Here is a 17,500-nt window from a genome sequence, read left to right as displayed (position 1 = left end):
TAGTAACCCAGCTGACCCAAAACGTGGAATGCCCCCCTTTTTAACACACGTCTACATTTACCCATAAGAGTTTTTCTTTTCATTTTGTTGACATGCTCATGGCTGTCAGCATGCTGTCCCAACCCTGCTCTCCTGTCACAGAAGTATTTTATAGAAAATATGTGAATAAATGTTGTGCTTTTTTATGTCATTCTTTTTATGACTACACAAAAATCTACTTTTGCAGATTTTACATTGGCTGACTGAATGTCACTGACTCAGGGCCAGTAGTGTGATCTTGCCCCTCACATCTCCACATGGCATGGCTAACATTGACTTGGATCCTGATGCTTTAATTAAAGGCAAAGCTTAGGCCGACTAAAACCTTATGATAATCATATCGTTCTATTAAGTCTATAAGACTATTAGTCTGCCTAATGTGATCACAAAACCATCTTGCAACGATCACATTAGGCAGACTAATAGTCTTAGTTCCCCTGATATCAGACCATTAGTGTGCATGTAAACATGCTCTGACATTGTGACCTTAACGGCCTGTCACACGTCTCATGTCATCCGCTGCATTGCTGGAGAGTCTTTAGGAATCAGAGTTCGGATATTACCCAGGACATGGCGCCTGTGCATGGGGAGAGAAACCTATGTGTGATTGGCTGGTTTGTCTTGGTTAATATTCACCTCAGGCTTGATGATTGAGGGTGAAATACTTGATGGGTAACAGGATGTGGCCATGACTTTACATCGTGACAGGGATTGTGGGTAAGTGAGTTATGGGCTAAGGGTAAAAGTCAGTGAATCAGAGAAACGTGAAGACCTTCTGAATGCAGATTTGGCCTTCAGACATTAATAAGGCTTGTGGGAAGGCTCTGTGGGGGTTTAAGAAATGCTTCTTTGCTCCTGTGATTGTGTGTGTGTGCATGCACATATGTGCATGCGTGTGTGTGTGTGTGTGTGCAACTTTTAATCCATGTGGGGTTGTGCAGTGTGTCCTTGTTCAAGTTTTGTTAATCCTGCAGATCAGTGAGCTAGAACTTCAGATTTAGGTCAGTGGGGTTCTAGAATCAGACAACTGGGTCAGAACAGTTGTTAATACAGTACCGTGAACAGGACAGACTGCACTGTATCTCTCTCTCTCTCTCTCTCTCTCTCTCTCTCTCTCCCTCTCTCTCATACACACACATGCACATGTACACACACACACACACACCCCATAAAGACCAGCGCTCTTTGATCAGCTGTGCTTTTCCAGTGATTTCTAACCAAAGCTGTTGTACATGTTCAGAATGGAAAACAACAATGTCATCATTCCTTATGGACCAGCATATCCACGTAACACATCATAATGCCCTATACTTTTCTAACACCTGATTAATAAAATCCATATATTGATAATAATGGAACAGTGAAGCTGCCCAGCTGCTATTCATTTCTGACTCTGACTGAACTGACATGCAGTTTTGAGAATTCAGTGCTGCCATTTTGTGGAGGACAAAAACCAGACACCTGAGCGCCGTTGCGGTTGTGCGTGCACGAGCAGCGCTCCCTGTAGGAGGCACTGCTGCATGCTGGGTGTTTGTAGGTCCAGGGCTGAGCAGGGGCTCTGTCACCCCAGCTACCTCCAGTCCTGCCCCTGCTAGTCTCCTTCCCTTCAACTGAAGGGTCACCTGCATTATTACTGTCTCCTTCACTCCCTGTTGTGTTCTCTTTCATTTTCTCTCTCTCTCTCTCTCTCTCTCTCTCTCTCTCTCTCTCTCTCTCTCTCTCTCTCTCTCTCTCTCTAGACTGTCGTATAATTACAGTCCACTTTGAACTGACATGCAGTTTTTTGTTTTTTTGTACTGAGACGTTATTCCTGAGGCAGCGGTTTGTGATCTGACAGCCATGTGGTGCTACCTGATCCAAGAGAGAACGTGTGTATATCTCTCCCTTTCTCTCTCTCTCTCTCTCTCTCTGTCTCTCTCCCCTTTTCACTCTGTATTTGTGTGTGTGTGTGTGTGTGTGTGTGTGTGTGTGTGTTTATTAAAACAGTGAAGCCAACACATGCTGTATTTGTGCAGTGAGGACTAGAATAGCAAATCCCAAGGGAACTCACCACTCGGATGTAATCCTTTAAATACAGCAACATACAATACGAGTACTCACAGACAGACATACATACATAAGTTAGCATGGGCTGTGCTTTGTCAAGACAGCATCTTGGACAAAGAGTGAAAAAAAGCTGAGTGAAAAATCTTTGTTTATTACCAGCTTGAAATGACACTATCCTTTCAAGATTAAATTATTTTTGAAAAACACATTTTTCAAAATGTGTCAAAACAAATAGCTTCTCTGGAAAATATGAATCAAATGTAACTGACATAAATTTTCATTTAGAAGTTGTTTTAATTTTAGAGACTGTTTAAAACACTGTACTTTCTGTTTCACTGGGTCATAAAGTTCAGTTGACATGGAGGCACAACTCCCAATCAGAATGGAGCTCATTGGAGGATATGCAAATGAAACAGAACAGATCACGACCTTCATAAATCAGGGAACAGTTGTAAGAAGCAACTTCAATCCTAACAATACCCACTATTACCCACTATTAAGGCACTAATTAAGACATTATCAGCTAGGCCCTTCATTATCCTGTCTGCAGGTGGGTTTTACCCTCAGACCCATATCCACACAGAGGAGTGAAGCCTTCTCATCTATATTATACATTTTCCACATTTCTCAATGCAGAGAGTGAAAAATGATAGTTTTGTACTGGTTGTTCACGTACATGCTCTCTGACGATTGTGACCTATAACCTTGTACAGATGCACATCTGCAGAAGCTGACTGCATCCTCATTACGTTGCCAAGGTTACAGTTAGGCATCACCAGCTTGCCAAGAGCCAGCACAAATGAAAGCAGCTCTAGTTCATTAAACAGCACTAAAACTGGTTTGGGCGTGTATTGCTCCCAGAGGTTCTAGGAGTCTGGGAGTGTTGGGTTTCATGGCATCGTGTGTGGATTGTTATGGTATCGCAAGAGGATTCATGGCATTATGTGAGGGTTGTTATGGCATTGTGTGAGGACTCACGGCATCATGTGAGGGTTGTTATGGCATCGTGAGATCATCATCTACTCAAATAACAAGAGGATTTAGATCAAAATTCGACTTCCTCCACCAGCAGGATAAGGACGGGTCATGCTTGGGTCTTGCCGCAGGACGGTGATCTCATGCTTGGGTCTTCCAGCAGGACAGTGGTCTATAGCAAGCCACTACATTCAAAGGAGAACAGCTCACTGACCACAGGATGAAGCGATCACTCCAGGCCTATGACCTCACCGGACCCTATGACCTCAGCCGGATATGGAGGAGCATCCACAGGGTCTGGACAGCTGTGAGGGGAGAGTTCAGCGGGGGAGTCCCCCCCCCCCATTGTGGCATGTAGCAAAGTGCTCAAAGTAGCAAACGCAGGGCTGTCGGGATGTGTGAAGTGTGAAGTGTGGAAGAAGAATGCCTAAAATGGAGCTAATGAATCAAGCTGATGAACAACAAATCCGTTTTTGCTCATATTTAGTGGCGCTGCCATCATTCCGGAGGGCACCCGCCTTGTCATGTCTGTTATGTTTTTGTTGTCTTTTCCCTGAGGAGGTGTAAAAATGGCTGTGGGTACTCATAAACACACACACACACAAGCTCTCTTTCTCTTCCTCTTATTCACACACACAGAGATGTGGAAGTGATTAACACATCCATACTTGTCTGCTTCCCATACCCAGTGTTTGTTGAGAACAGGCTGGGCTGTGTGTGATGAAGAGGTGTCTTCGTACGTCACCATCCGTTCCCCCAGGCAGCAGGGCATCTCTCCCAGGCTACACCCGCCACCCCGCTAGCATTTGATAGCAGTTCAATAAGAAGTGATCATGTACCATTTGGTATGAAGCCCACTGTAACGTATGACCTAGTGTTAACAATGGGGAGGACCAGGAACAAGCACGTCCTACCTGGGTTTGACAAATGAAATCTGTGTGTGTGTGTCTCCGGCATTCTCTGCTTCCTCTCTTTTTCTGGCTCTGGTACTTTCCAGATTTTCTCGTGAAAACACACATCGACATGCATGCACGCGCCCACACACACAGATGCACGCACACACACACATACACACACACACACACACACACACACACACACACATGGTGGGGCACAAAGTGCAAAGTCATGAAGTCCTCTAAGATGTCATTCTCCTTGAGCTCCGGCGGCGATGGCCTGTGACACTCCTGCGGCGGTGGGGGGATGTGGGGGGAGGTGGGGGGAGGTGGAGGGAGGTGGGGGGAGGTGGGGGGAGGTGGAGGGAGGTGGGGGGAGATGGGGGGATGTGGGGGGAGGTGGGGGGAGGTGGGGGGAGGTGTAAGAGAGAGAGAAGAAATGCGAACTGAGAGGACTGCGGAGGAATCTTGCCACGTATCAACAGTCAGGTGGTTCCTTCATTTCCCGATGTCCTGCATATTTCACAGGAAACGTATTCCGGTAGAACGGTTTCAGCCGCAGGAGCATTTGGCTGTACATCATAGAAACATATAACCCGATTCTGCTGAGTACGGTCTTCATCTCGATACTGCTCCTCTCCCTCAGCCTGCCAGAGTTCAGAGTGAAGCCTCGTGGGAGGTAGTGCCCACGGTGAAGGTGCGTTTCGAACTGGAGGTGCCTCGATCTCATTCCCCGGGCTCCTGCTTTCTCGCCGCTGTGGTGTCAAGGCTGACTGTCCTGTTGCTCTTCTGTACGAGGTCAGGGAAAGGAGGACAATACAAACACAAAAAGGCAGAAAGAAAGGGATGATGGAGGACAGGAAACGGAGAGACAACACAGAGGAGCTTCAAAGAGTGTATGTTAACCACTGCCTCAGGGATACGGTGTGTGTGTGTGTCACACACACACACACACACACACACACACACACACACACACACTGATTGCTTGGATGTAGGCTCAACATTCCTCTTTGTACAAAACCAAGGTACAATAGTCCACCAACTAATTGTTTGTTTCCCTGAAGTCAAATCCATTCAGGCCAAGGTCTTCCGCATTCCTAGGTACAATATCCACTCAGTTAAATTGTCTGATTGGTTAACTGTCTGAATGTAACGTTTCTGAATAAGATGAGCCAGGACAAAATTAACATTTGGACATTTTGAACAAAATGGACATTTTATGAAGAAATGTGGAATAGTCTATATGAGGGGAAAATATTAAACACTCAGATTTTAATTTAAATGACTTGAAACACTGACAGTGTGATTCTGTATGTATGTAACTGACTAAGTGGACTGAACACAGTTTCGTGGTAGAGTGCTTAAATTCAGAAACCTCCAGCAGACAACGGGTCAGCACAGTGGGAATAGAACTGAGATGGATGTGGCTTCCTGAACCAGACCCAAACCATATCTGAAGCGGTCCAAACCCGCACAGCCCGTCCCAGTGGGACCGACATCCTGACCAGGCACTTCCACAGGGGAAACCACTTCAGGACAAACACCATTTATGGATTTTGAAAGAGAACAAACCTTCACAGCACTAGCCGTTCACAGAGGACACAGAGGGTTTTAACTGTTAGGTTTTAACTGTTGTTTCATGTTGCTTTCAGCCATTAATATCTTCCAAATATTGTCTGTATCCTGTGGAATTATGGGCCAGTGTTTGATTTTTTTTTTATAAATAGTAAGTATTTACTGGAAAATGTATATTGAAACACTGCAAACCTGAAAAACAAACCAACCAACACACATTTCTAGGTTAGGGCAGGTTTTAGGTTTAGGTTTGAAATATTTTTTATGAACATTGTTAAACCCAATACTTAGTTGTTACTTGGTGTGTGTGTGTGTGTGTGTGTGTGTGTGTGTGTGTGTGTGTGTGTGTGTGTACTCTCCTGCTGAGATTGGTCTTCAGGAGCATGGAGGTGGGGGGCAGATGAGTGGTCATGTTCCCAGACAGGAGTTCCAGCCATACCCTCCCCAGAGTGCACTGTAACAGCTGTGATTTAAACTCCCAAACCCACCCACGTATGCCACATCCTTCATCCAAATGTCACCTCTTCTGCCTCATCAGCAGTGTGTGTGTGTGTGTGTGTGTGTGTGTGTGTGTGTGTGTGTGTGTGTGTGTGTGTGTGTGTGCATATGTGTGTGTGCATATGTGCGTGTGCGTGTGGTGCGTGTGTGTGTGTGTGTGCGTATGTGCGTGTGTGTGTGTGTGTGTTGGTCCAGCATGGCCGTCGCAGTGCCTTGGCACTATTATAAGCTAATTGAGGTGTAGCATGTCCCTGTTGATGGCTGGTTTAAGGTGTTGATCCAGACACATTGTGTCAATCATTTTGACATCTTGCTTTGTGAAACCATACTTTCATTGTTTAACTACATAATGATTATATTGCACTTTTTACATTTTACATGTTAAATGTTCTTTCTGTCTATCCACTGTTACATTTACTTTGGCTTCCAGAGGCGTCTGACCTGTAAAACAGCAGAGAGAACAGCAGGACGTGATCTAACCTTCCAATCATTTTGGATGCAGCATATTCAGATTCAGTGATAGAACACCATCTGTGTTGAACCTGTGAATGTTGGGATGTATAAGCTGAATTGTTACTGTATGACTGACAGAGAGGACATTAAAGACATGGAGAGAAAACACACCTGAGTGTGTGTGTGTGTGTGTGTGTGTGTGTGTGTGTGTGTGTGTGTGTGTGTGTGTGTGTGTGTGTGTGTATGTGGCAGGGTAGTTCAAACAGAGAAGCAGGTGCTTTCTGAGGTTTCATTTGCCCACGGAACGTTCCCTCATGCGCACACACGCGTACACACACACACACACACACACACACACACACACACACACACACACACACACAGTTGTGCCTGTCACAAAATGGAAGCTCTAGTGAGCGTCCCGTCATCTACACTTGGGCGCGAGCGTGGATGCAACGCTCCCACATGTAGTGCTCGTCCTTGCTGACCCGCACTACTGGGCTATATTTAGTCTTCCTCCAAGGCATTCTGAACGGAGAAGTTGAGTTTGTTCAACCTCTCTCACATGCTCGTTCTCTTTCTCTCTTGCTCTCTCTCTCTCTCTCTCTCTCTCACACACACACACACACACACACACACACACACACACACACACACACACACACTCTCTGGCAGTGTGAAGTGGATCTTGTTTCTGAGGCGCCCTGCTGGCTCCTTCTCCCGCTCCTCCTGCCACGCCTTTTCTTTTTCATCCTCTCTCCTTCTTTCTCTTTCCTCCAGTCTTTCGTTACTTCCACCTGAGAGCAGAGGGGGTCTGGCCTTTTTCGAGAGTGAGAAGCCTTCAAAGACCGCTGCGACTCCCACGATGAGGCGCGCCCGCTGAGAAGCTGGCCCCTTTTCACCTTTGGAAACTCACAACTCGTGACATGTCTCGGCCCACTGGCAGGCCGCACTGGACTGCCTCGGTTAATTAACACGTGCGATTCTTTCACAGGTTAGTAGCCTGTGACCCTAACCCTAGCAGCGGGAAGGCTAATTTCCTTTCCTGTAGTTTCCGTTGGCCATTTGGGACTGGGTCAAGTTTAAAATGTAAATCACGTCAGCATTTGACAACATTTAAATTAACTGTTGGATCTATAGAGCATAGGTAATCTTGATTTGGCTTGATTGAATTAAATGAATATAGGCTCAGTGAATATTATTTTACAGAATCAGAGGGTAGACATCACTGGCCTTTAATAGTGGCTGTATATGAAAAAGCGCTCATTACAAACGGATACGCCCCGTCTGCGTGTAATCTGTCTCATGTCCTTTATGAATGTGTCCCTTTCTGTGTGTTAGCTGACTGTCAGCCGCAGCTGTTTCTGGAGGTATAGATTACATTTGAAGTCTGTCCTCTCTCTGCTGGGAGAAACAAATCACGACAATTAGGAGGATCCAATGGGACTTCTATATGCATTATTAATCGGCTAGGTCATTAGCATGCTGGTAGCATTCTGGAAAGCAGATCCCATATCGATACTGTTCAGTACGTCCAGCGCTAGTTAGCTTAGCATCATGCGCTAGTAGCAGGTAGTGAGGTGGAGAGTCAGACCCAGCAGACCCAGCTAACCTGGCAACGGGCATACAGTCATTAAAATCACAGGGGGGTTATGGGTGATTGTAAGGTGTGATCAAAAGTAAACTGAACCTGACAGGTTAGCAGTCACTCTGGGAAAGTGTGTAATTGTGTGTGTGTGTGTGTGTGTGTGTGTGTGTGTGTGTGTGTGTGTGTGTGTGTGTGTGTGTGTATATGTTCTTGTGTATTGTTTTTCTATATTGAGCTCATTCTTTCAAAGGCGCTAAAGTTGAATATTTTCAAATATGCCTCGTCATTTGTTTATATTTCCTTGGCACCAGCGTATGGCAGCTCATGCTTGAGCGTGATGCACAGCTGTTTGTCTGTCAGCAGCAGCTCCACTCATTCTAGTCCAGAAACCCATGGGTGTATACTAACATAATGAGTATACATCCATATACATCCATACGTATTCTAACATAATGAGTGTTAGTATACATCCATATACATCCATAGCCTACATATACTAACATAATGAGCACTGTGTTTGTACACATCCATATGTATACTAAAATAATGAGCAGTGTGTTAGTGAAGATAAAGAGGGTAGCTACTAGGACAAAACCTGGACACCACAGCCTGAACACCACAGCTTGTACACCACAGCCTGTACACCACAGCCTGTACTCCACAGGGAGTGTCCACACTCTTGTTCCCAAGCTCTTTCTAGTCACACTTTTGGCTTTAAGGATGAATAATGTTGTCCAATAATGTTGACTAAGGCCAATTAGTCTTTAATACTATAGTATTACTATAGTGGGCTTTAGTAATCGGTGGTGGAGAGTGCACACATATCTAAACTCTTATCTAATAAAAGTGAGGTTGAACTAGTGCTGGGTGATAAAACGATCTCGATTTGTTTCACGATAATTTTTTCCTCGATAACGATGATAAGCTTGGGCAATTCAATAAACATTCATTTCCATTTCCCGCCTAAAGTAGCACCAATGGAAGCAATCTGATGACGTAGCACACTATCAGGCTGCAAGCTGAACTGCATGCTACGGTGGCCCTGAAAGCCTGTATAACAACTCTTGTGAATAATAATCAGCAGATGTTCATTTCTCACTCAAACTATAAAGGAAATAGCGATTTGATTTCTATTGTGATATATATCAATATCAACTGATATGAAAATAAATATTGTGATAAGATTTTTTTCCAATATCGCCCAGCCCTAGGTGGAACAATGCTGTGCAGGCAGGACATTTTGCTCTCTGTGTGTAAGTGAGTGTAAGAAAGAGAATGTGTGTGTGTGTGTGTGTGTGTGTGTGTGTGTGTGTGTGTGTGTGTGTGTGTCACATGACTATAATTAACAAGATGATTAATATTCAGGGTAGCAGCTATGACAGAGGTGCCAGTTCCGTCATTACCATGGTGTCTAATATGGGGCGCTTAATTAAGTGCAGGCACATTGTCATATCCAATACAAACTACCTCAGGAAATGATGTAGAAACACAGTGTCTGTATTGGCCTGTCTGGCTTTGGGAGTGGTTTATAAGCTTCAGTCAGCTTTGATATCTTCATTCTGCCTTTGCCCAATGAAATCAGTTCCTGAAATCTGTTCCTACTGAGGTTTAATTATCAGATTCTCTCCCTGTCTTTCTCTCTCTCTCTCTTTCTCTCTCTCTCTCTCTCCCTCCCTCCCTCCCTCCCTGTGTCCTCTTTGAATCATATTTCACTTTGTTCACTATAGGCCCATTTGTACTCATGTCGTGTCCTGGCTGACATTCTTCTCCCCATGTATCATAATCTCGCCTGCCACTCTGCAGTCATTTAGTCCAACCCCCAGAGCCCCTCCCCCACCCTGTCACCGGCGCCGGAGTTAACCGAGCATGCACGCACACAAACACAGATCGCGCACGAGCGTCATTTGTTTGCGGCGGGGCAGGCTAATTAAAGGGGACGAATTGGGTGGTGGGGGGGTTGGTGAGGGGAGACGCTGTCACGTTCGCAGCCTGGACTGGGAGTAATGACCTCATCAATAACTCAAGAACTTGGGTAAGAGAGCCCAGGGCAACAGCCACCCCCACCAGCCCCTCTCACCCCCACCCCCAGCCGCTAACTACACGGAATGACAGGAGGACATGATCTGGAGAGATCTCACTGGAGAGGAGAACAGGAAGCCTGAACACTCTTGATTTCCTATGGAGAAACTCCCAAGCTCACTTTCAAACATGTCACGGTCAGATTGCTTACCTACAGACATAGTCCAACAGGAAGTGCTGAAGAAAGAGAGTGTCTTCCTCCGCCCCTGGCTTCAGGAGAAAAACCTCCATTGATGAGACGGGCTTTGATCGCCAGCCTAGCACCTGTATCTTGCTCCCGAAGATGGTGCTTTCAACATCAAGACTTCATGGAGGGTAAATTCACTTAGCTCTGCTGCACAGAAACCGCTGATCAAACCGCATTGATGGCAGAGATTAAATATGGTTCAAGATCCATCTGTTGACTGCTGTCCCGCCCCAGTGGCCTGATGTGTTCGGAGGTTGGGTGTTTAGCTGCAGCATTAGCGTACGCAGTGTTCGCTAATTAGCCCGAGCTCGTTAGGGGCTCTCCATGCACTTGGAGGTAATATACATGAGGGAGAAACAGGCTTTGGGGGAGAGAGCGTGAGAATCGCCATCTCTCCATGTCTGTCAATCTCCCTCTCCATCTCTCTCTCCATCTCTCTCTCTCTCTGTTGCTTTCTCCTGTCTGTCTCTTGCTCTTTCACACTGCCCACCCCACCAACGCCACCCAGAGTGAGTCACAGCTTGGCGGATATGGAGGGATCATTAATGAACTAATTCAGAACGATCGGCTTGTTTTCCACGTTCAGCTGGCCCTGATGTCATGTTTGCCAAAGCAGGTGCGGGAAAATGGAGAAATAATGAAGTATCCAGACTTTCTCATGTCGGCTGGAGGAGAAAATGAAGAGCAAACATCAGGAGAATCGTGATGACACTCATTCTGATTGGCCATCCCACAAGCGTGCACGCACATTCCACTTCACTGCTTTCTCTCAAGATCAAATAATGAACCACAGGTAAACAACACAGAATAGCAATTAGTTTTACCGGAGAACGCGGAGAGGTGTCGAGAACAGGATGGGCAAAGGAAAAACGGCGGCGAAGCTCACCCGCACAGCGTGTGCCGAATGCCACGTGAAGCTCAGACACACAGTGTGTGCCGAATGCCACGTGAAGCTCACACACACAGCGTGTGCCGAATGCGACGTGATGGTGTTTGACAGCATGGTTGATGTGGGAAGGCTGTTCATACAGTCAGCCAGTAATAAAATACACCAGCAGGATTTGGTGAGAGGGTGATGATACACAGGCGTGGGGGGGGGGGGGGGGGGGCGTGGGGGGGGCGGTGCCGTGTCTGCTACCTGCAGTTGTGGGACTGGCGCACGGCGAGGGCCGGCTCAGGTTTTGTCCAAGCAAATTGATTTTGCAGCGAACTGCCGGGTTAGCAGTGGAGCGGGCCGAGATGGAGACGGGTCCAGGCTTGGAAGGCTGTGTTGGGTCTTTTATCACACAAGACTCCAGGAGGGTCAGGACCGCTGGCGAGACGAGCAGGGCGGAACAGAAGGGTCCTGACCCCACAGTCAGACAGGACTGTCAGGCAGAGAGAAGAAAAGGACACACAGACTCAAACACACACACACACACACACACACACACACACACACACACACACACACACACACACATACAAAGAACTATAGAACTATGCACACACATGCAAAATAACCTTGGGTCCTGCTGTCCTTTTAATCATATATCTCATCAGTGATGACTGGTCCTGCAGTGATGTCACAACATTTCAGAGCTTGCAAAAATGCAGACACACACACACACACACACACACACACACACACACACACACACACACACACACACACATAAGCCACATGTGTCATATCTAGGGAGTTTCATCCATGGGAGTCTGAAGGAGCTCCCAGAAGTGACAATAAAGATCAAACAGAAAACTAGTGCACAAGGATCTTGCATTATCCCCCCTTTTCAAATTTTCACACATATACACACACACACACACACATACACACACACACACACACACACACACGCACACACACACACTCTTATTCACAGTCTTATCAAATTGCACTGACATGGTGTTATGGAGCAATGCAGGTTTATAAGTGACCACAGCTTCTGTCTTAATTCAGCAACAGGTCACTGATCCTGGATCAGTGAATAAAAGTGGTACACAGAGAAGGACTCCAGCCTCTCAGTCAGCAGCACTGCGAACAGAGAGACACACTGTCAGATATGTCTGAGTTAAGATAGAAGGACAAGAAGACAGAGAGGTGCAAGAGAGCTAATGGAAACAGAATAGAGAGATGAGAGATAGAAAGAGCGAGAGAGGGTGAGTGAAAGAGGAAAGGAGAGAGGGTGAGGGAGAGAGGGAAGGAGAGAGAAAGGTGGGAAAGAAAGTAGATGGGAGGCCAGGAAAGAGAGAGGGGGCAGGAGATGTGTGTGTGCATGTGTGTGTGTGTGTGAGAGAGAGATAGAGAGAGAGAGATAGAGAGAGAGAGAGAGAGAGAGAGAGAGAGGAGGCAGGACGGTGTGCTTTGATTTTTGCAGGCATCTGTTTCTCTGGCGTGGGAGCATATGTCTCGGGCAGCCCACAGAAAAGGGCATCTGTCATGTCCTATCACTGAGAGGAGCAGGGAAAAGCATAATCTATTGAGAAGCTGTCAGAGAGTGTGTGCGTCTGTGTATCAGGGGTTGTGTGGGCGTGTGTGTGTGTGTGTGTGTGTGTGTGTGTGTGTGAGGGTGTGTAATGTTTTAACTGCAGAGGAATGTTTCACACACTGTTGGCCTGTGACGTATTGAAGAGTTTGTGGAGTCATCTGCTCTGTCAAGCAAAGACCTCTTAATAATCACTCGGCCCAGGGGAAGACCAGCTGTAATGGGGAGTGTGTGTGTGTGGTGTGTGTGTGTGTGTGTGTACACTTTTGTTCTCAGTGTGAGGTCCATTAGACTGTATACCTAAAGTTCATAAGGTTATAAGGGTTATGAGGAACACCCATCCCCATACCACACAGACACACACACACACACACACACACACACAAATTTGCCACAGAATTTTAGTTACAACATAAATACAGTCGCAGCAGAATTGGTTTGACTGGGATTATGTGAATGAGTAATTGCCCAGTGTTATGATAGACAACATGGCCCTGTATAATAGAAACTGCAACTTTCTGTCACACTATGTTTCATTATTTATCATTTGTGGTGCGCTTGCATCTTTTTCACTGCTTTTCTCACCACTTGTCATCTGCCTGTAATTGCAGTGAAACCTTTGTCTTACTCAGTCGTTGCCTTCATGTCATATTTATTGCTAGATTTGACCGTAGCGCTGTCTTAGACGACTCCTCCCTCCTCATCTGGAAAGCTGGTGCACTTTCCCACTTGTTGGTGAGAGCATCGTAGGAGAAGAAAGTGAAAGAAGAGTGCAGGACATGAAACGAGATGCTAATAAAGGAGACGCCAAGGCCCAAAACTGCATAACCAACCATATGGTGCACTGTATGCAGCCATGCAGGCATTACCATATAAATACCCCCCCCATCACTCCAGGACTACAATCCCCAACACCACCCTCTGAAGCTCGCCTCAGCCTCAGTAGGACCTTGGCACGATGCCAAGGGTCTCCCCCAGAAAGGGCCCACAGTAGCTGTCATGTTTATTGTCATGCTGTTACAATTTTCTTCAAATTATTTGAACTGCGGCTCCTACTGCCAGTGCCTTCGGGAAAAGACAAAAAAAAACGATCTCCTCAGATTCCATGTGTTTGCCCGCAGGGGCGTCCCGGCCAGCCAGACGGATCGGGCGTCTGCGTGGAACACCTGCAACGGCGTTCATTTCTTTTGAAGTCGCCGTGAGTTACCGCCTCCACGGCTCTGGGCCAATTACAGGTCGTTCACATGCTATTACCGCATGTCGTCTGGCCCCTAACTGCGTCTACGACCCTATTTCACAGCACATTACAGCCGCTATGTCAATACAGTAGATTGCACAGTAAATAAACAACAAAAGCCTTTCTCACACATCCCACAGAGAGGGGCGCTTTGGAAAGGGAGGCGATCTGCTCTCCGCGTCTTCGAGCTGAGGGTGTCAACAGGTCGGGCCTTGACCTTTAAGGGAATCCGGGCAACACTGAGGTCCGTATACAGCGGCACGAGAGACAAAGATCAGGAGGCCGGTTATATCACGTCAAGAGTTAAAGAAGAGAGTCTCTGATCCTAACGTCCTCCAGCATGACAGGTGGATCGTTCAGGCTCCAGCTCGGATTAACCTCCACCGCCAGCCTGGCTTTCATGTATAATGCACGGATTCTCTCTTTGCTCTTCATCTCTTGATTTTTACTTATTAAATACCAAGCGTATAAATAGTCTTCCTCACATCCTCGGTCTCCCTGTGGGTGCTGCCATATGGCACATGAAGAAACAATGGTAATAGAGGAGGGGGACTCACGTGATGGGACTCACGTGACGGGGCTCACGTGAGTCTGAGGACGGGCAGCTGCACATGCGAAAGAGAGGAGGGGGTGACGGAGCATCTGGTCTCCATGGAAGTGTCACGGCAGGGCAGGGGGTGTGGGGGGCCTGGGGGCGCACGTGCGTAGGTACGTGTGCGCCTATCTGAGCACGTTGGCGCGTGTGACACGCATACTGATGTGCCCAAGTCTCCACTTAGACCCCCACCAGGACATACAATGAGCCCACAATGAGGCGTATCTAAAGACGTCGGCAGCTGGAGTCGCTAAACGCACTGCACGCCCAAAGTCCTTCCAGTTCAGAGAGCTGTGGGGGAGGGGCAATCGCTCGTCCGTACGGGGAGGGGCCAATCCCAACGCCGCATATGGGAGTGGAGAGGTGGCGTGAGGAAGACGAAGGTGGAGTAGCACGGGTGGAGTCGAAGGATGGAGAACACGTCGGTCGGCATAACGCAGCCACGAGTACAGGAGAAACACATAAGCACATACATCTGGGTGGAGTGGCCATCCTGCTGAGAGAGAGATGGAGAGAGAGAGAGAGAGAGAGAGAGAGAGATGGGATAGAGAGAGAGATGGAGAGAGAGAGAGAGATGGGATAGAGAGAGAGATGGAGAGAGAGAGAGAGAGAGAGAGATGAAGAGAGAGAGATGGGGAGAAAGAGTGAGATGGAGAGAGAGAGAAATGAAGATAAAGATAGAGAGAGAGAGATGGAAAGAGAGAGAGAGAGAGATGGGATAGAGAGAGAGAGAGATGAAGAGAGAGAGATGGGGAGAAAGAGCGTGATTGAGAGAGAGAGAAATGAAGATAAAGATAGAGAGAGAGAGAGAGATGGAAAGAGAGAGATAGAGAGATGAGTATAGTAGCACTAATGGACATATGCAGAGTTGTCATGGCAATGGCACTGCTTATGCAGGAAGTGGAGTTACCCCTGACCGCCATTAGTGTGTGTGCACGCACGTGTGTGTGTGTGTGTGTGTGGGTGTGTGATAATGAGCATGCCTCATGGCTGGAAGGGGAGCGTGTGTGTGTGTGTGTGTGTGTGTCCAGGTGTGAGGACCGGATGTGGAGGAAGAGACAGGGATGGGCCTCTTGACTATGGATGTACTTTAAACAAAGAACTAAAGCCAGACTGAGGTGAAGTCGTCAGGGCCGTGTAGTGGCCATGGTAACGTGCCTCCAGGTTGCTAATATCACTGTTTGTGTGTGTGTGTGTGTGTGTGTGTGTGTGTGTGTGTGTGTGTGTGTGTGTGTGTGTGTGTGTGTGTGTGTGTGTGTGTGTGTGTGTGTGTGTGTGTTCTGTTTTTATGGTGACATCTATTTTAGGAGTCCATGGGACAGATAGTGTTATTCCTACCGGTGGCTGTAAGCCCACATGTATAAAACCATTTCATAGTCCTGGAGTGCAAACGGGGGATGTTGAGACTGCCACAGGCACCAGTGGAGAAGGACACGCGTTATAGGAGAGTGTGAAGTAGCCTAAACCGTTTATTCACTAATGAGTGTATAGGGAGTGGAACCAGAAACCAGGAGTGTACAGCATGCATACGCAGATATATACGTGTGTGTTTACACACACACACACACACACACTTTTCCGCACACTTACACACACGTCACGCTGCCTAATGAGAGCGGACACAGTCTTCTCCTCCAGAGAGGGAGCTGCCTTGCTGCTCGGCTGGAAGGAGAAGTTTGGGTGATGCTGTCAAAACAGGAAGAAGGGTACTGTAGAAAACACAGTAGCACCATTACTCTCTGTCTTCATCTTTCTGTCTCTCTCTCTGTCTGTCTCTCACTCCCTCTCTCTGTCTCTCTCTCTCCGTCTTTCTCTTTTTTTTTTGAATGATTCATTCACGGAATGGCAAACGAAAGTTTTGCTGGTTGTTAGGCAGAGTAGCTCATCATGATGCTGTTTGAATTCAAAAAGCATTTTGTGTGTCGGTTGAAAAGAGCTCTGGATTGTTTACACATTCCTAACACGTCGAGAAACGGTGGGAGACTGAGGGAGAAGTGGACACTTCTAGACATACAGCCTCATTTTTTGGCATATTATACACACACACACACACACACACACACACACACACACACACACACACACACACGTTTGCTCTGCAGTGCCAATACTAACTCATTGCTAGCATATTCTTATTTATTACTTATTTATTTCCAGCATATATCTCAAGTGATGAAACGACGTTCACACACTGTGTCCAGCCTCTGAAGACCTTCCCGTCTGCTTTTATGTAGAACTTGTTTTTGAAAGAGTTTTGTCATTCTGTCTTTCTGTTCTTTCTCGCTCTCGTTCCCTCACTTTCCTCCTCTCTTTCCTCCTCATTCCTCCTGTCTTACCTCCTCTTTTCCTCCTCTTTCCTCCTCTCTGTTCCTTCGGTTCCCCTGGCGAACACTCCCCAGCGATGAGGTTGCTCGGGGCGAAGGCGAGCGGTAACCGGGCCGATCTCACGGGACGCGGGTGGCGAGACGTGGAACCACCCTCCTCGCATCTTTCATTTAAACCGGCCAATGACAGAACCCCCTGAGGGGGAGGGGCGTGTCTTCCTGAGAGGGGGGACAGGACCCTGTGTTGTGTGTGGGGAGCCAGATCCACTTTAGCCTGGCATGATGTAGTGTGGGGGCAGTAAGATGTGGTTCGTGATGTAAGCACACTTCAAAATAGGGGACTTCATAGTGGCGCCACGTCACGACAGGACACTCCAACACTCCATAGGGAACCTGCTTTAAGGGGCTGCGATGGTATTTCCCTACCACCTTTACTATTTCAACAGGAAATAAAGACTGTCGAGACACGGTCACGATTTGATAACATGACTTTGCACGATGGGCCTAGTAGTCGTCTCAGTTGCCCTTGGCTGGTTC

The 17,500-nt window shown here is 47.1% G+C and overlaps 1 protein-coding gene across 9 annotated transcripts in view; it reads left to right on the top strand.

Annotated features, from left to right (window-relative positions):
• sulf2b (sulfatase 2b) overlaps window positions 1-17,500 on the top strand; it is a 103,182-nt gene that overhangs the window by 39,519 nt on the left and 46,163 nt on the right. The window contains exon 1 of one of the 9 annotated variants that reach the window (XM_076984650.1): window positions 7,462-7,479. The exons of the other annotated variants lie outside the window; for them this stretch is intronic. The gene's annotated coding sequence lies outside the window, so the exon portion shown is untranslated. Of the gene's footprint in view, window positions 1-7,461; window positions 7,480-17,500 lie in introns of those variants that run through there. 9 annotated transcript variants of the gene reach the window in all.

This window comes from Brachyhypopomus gauderio, chromosome 21, assembly GCF_052324685.1.
Source record: "Brachyhypopomus gauderio isolate BG-103 chromosome 21, BGAUD_0.2, whole genome shotgun sequence".
NCBI lineage: Eukaryota > Metazoa > Chordata > Actinopteri > Gymnotiformes > Hypopomidae > Brachyhypopomus > Brachyhypopomus gauderio.
Note: the sequence above shows the minus strand (reverse complement) of the source record. Positions and strands in the feature narration are given on the sequence as shown.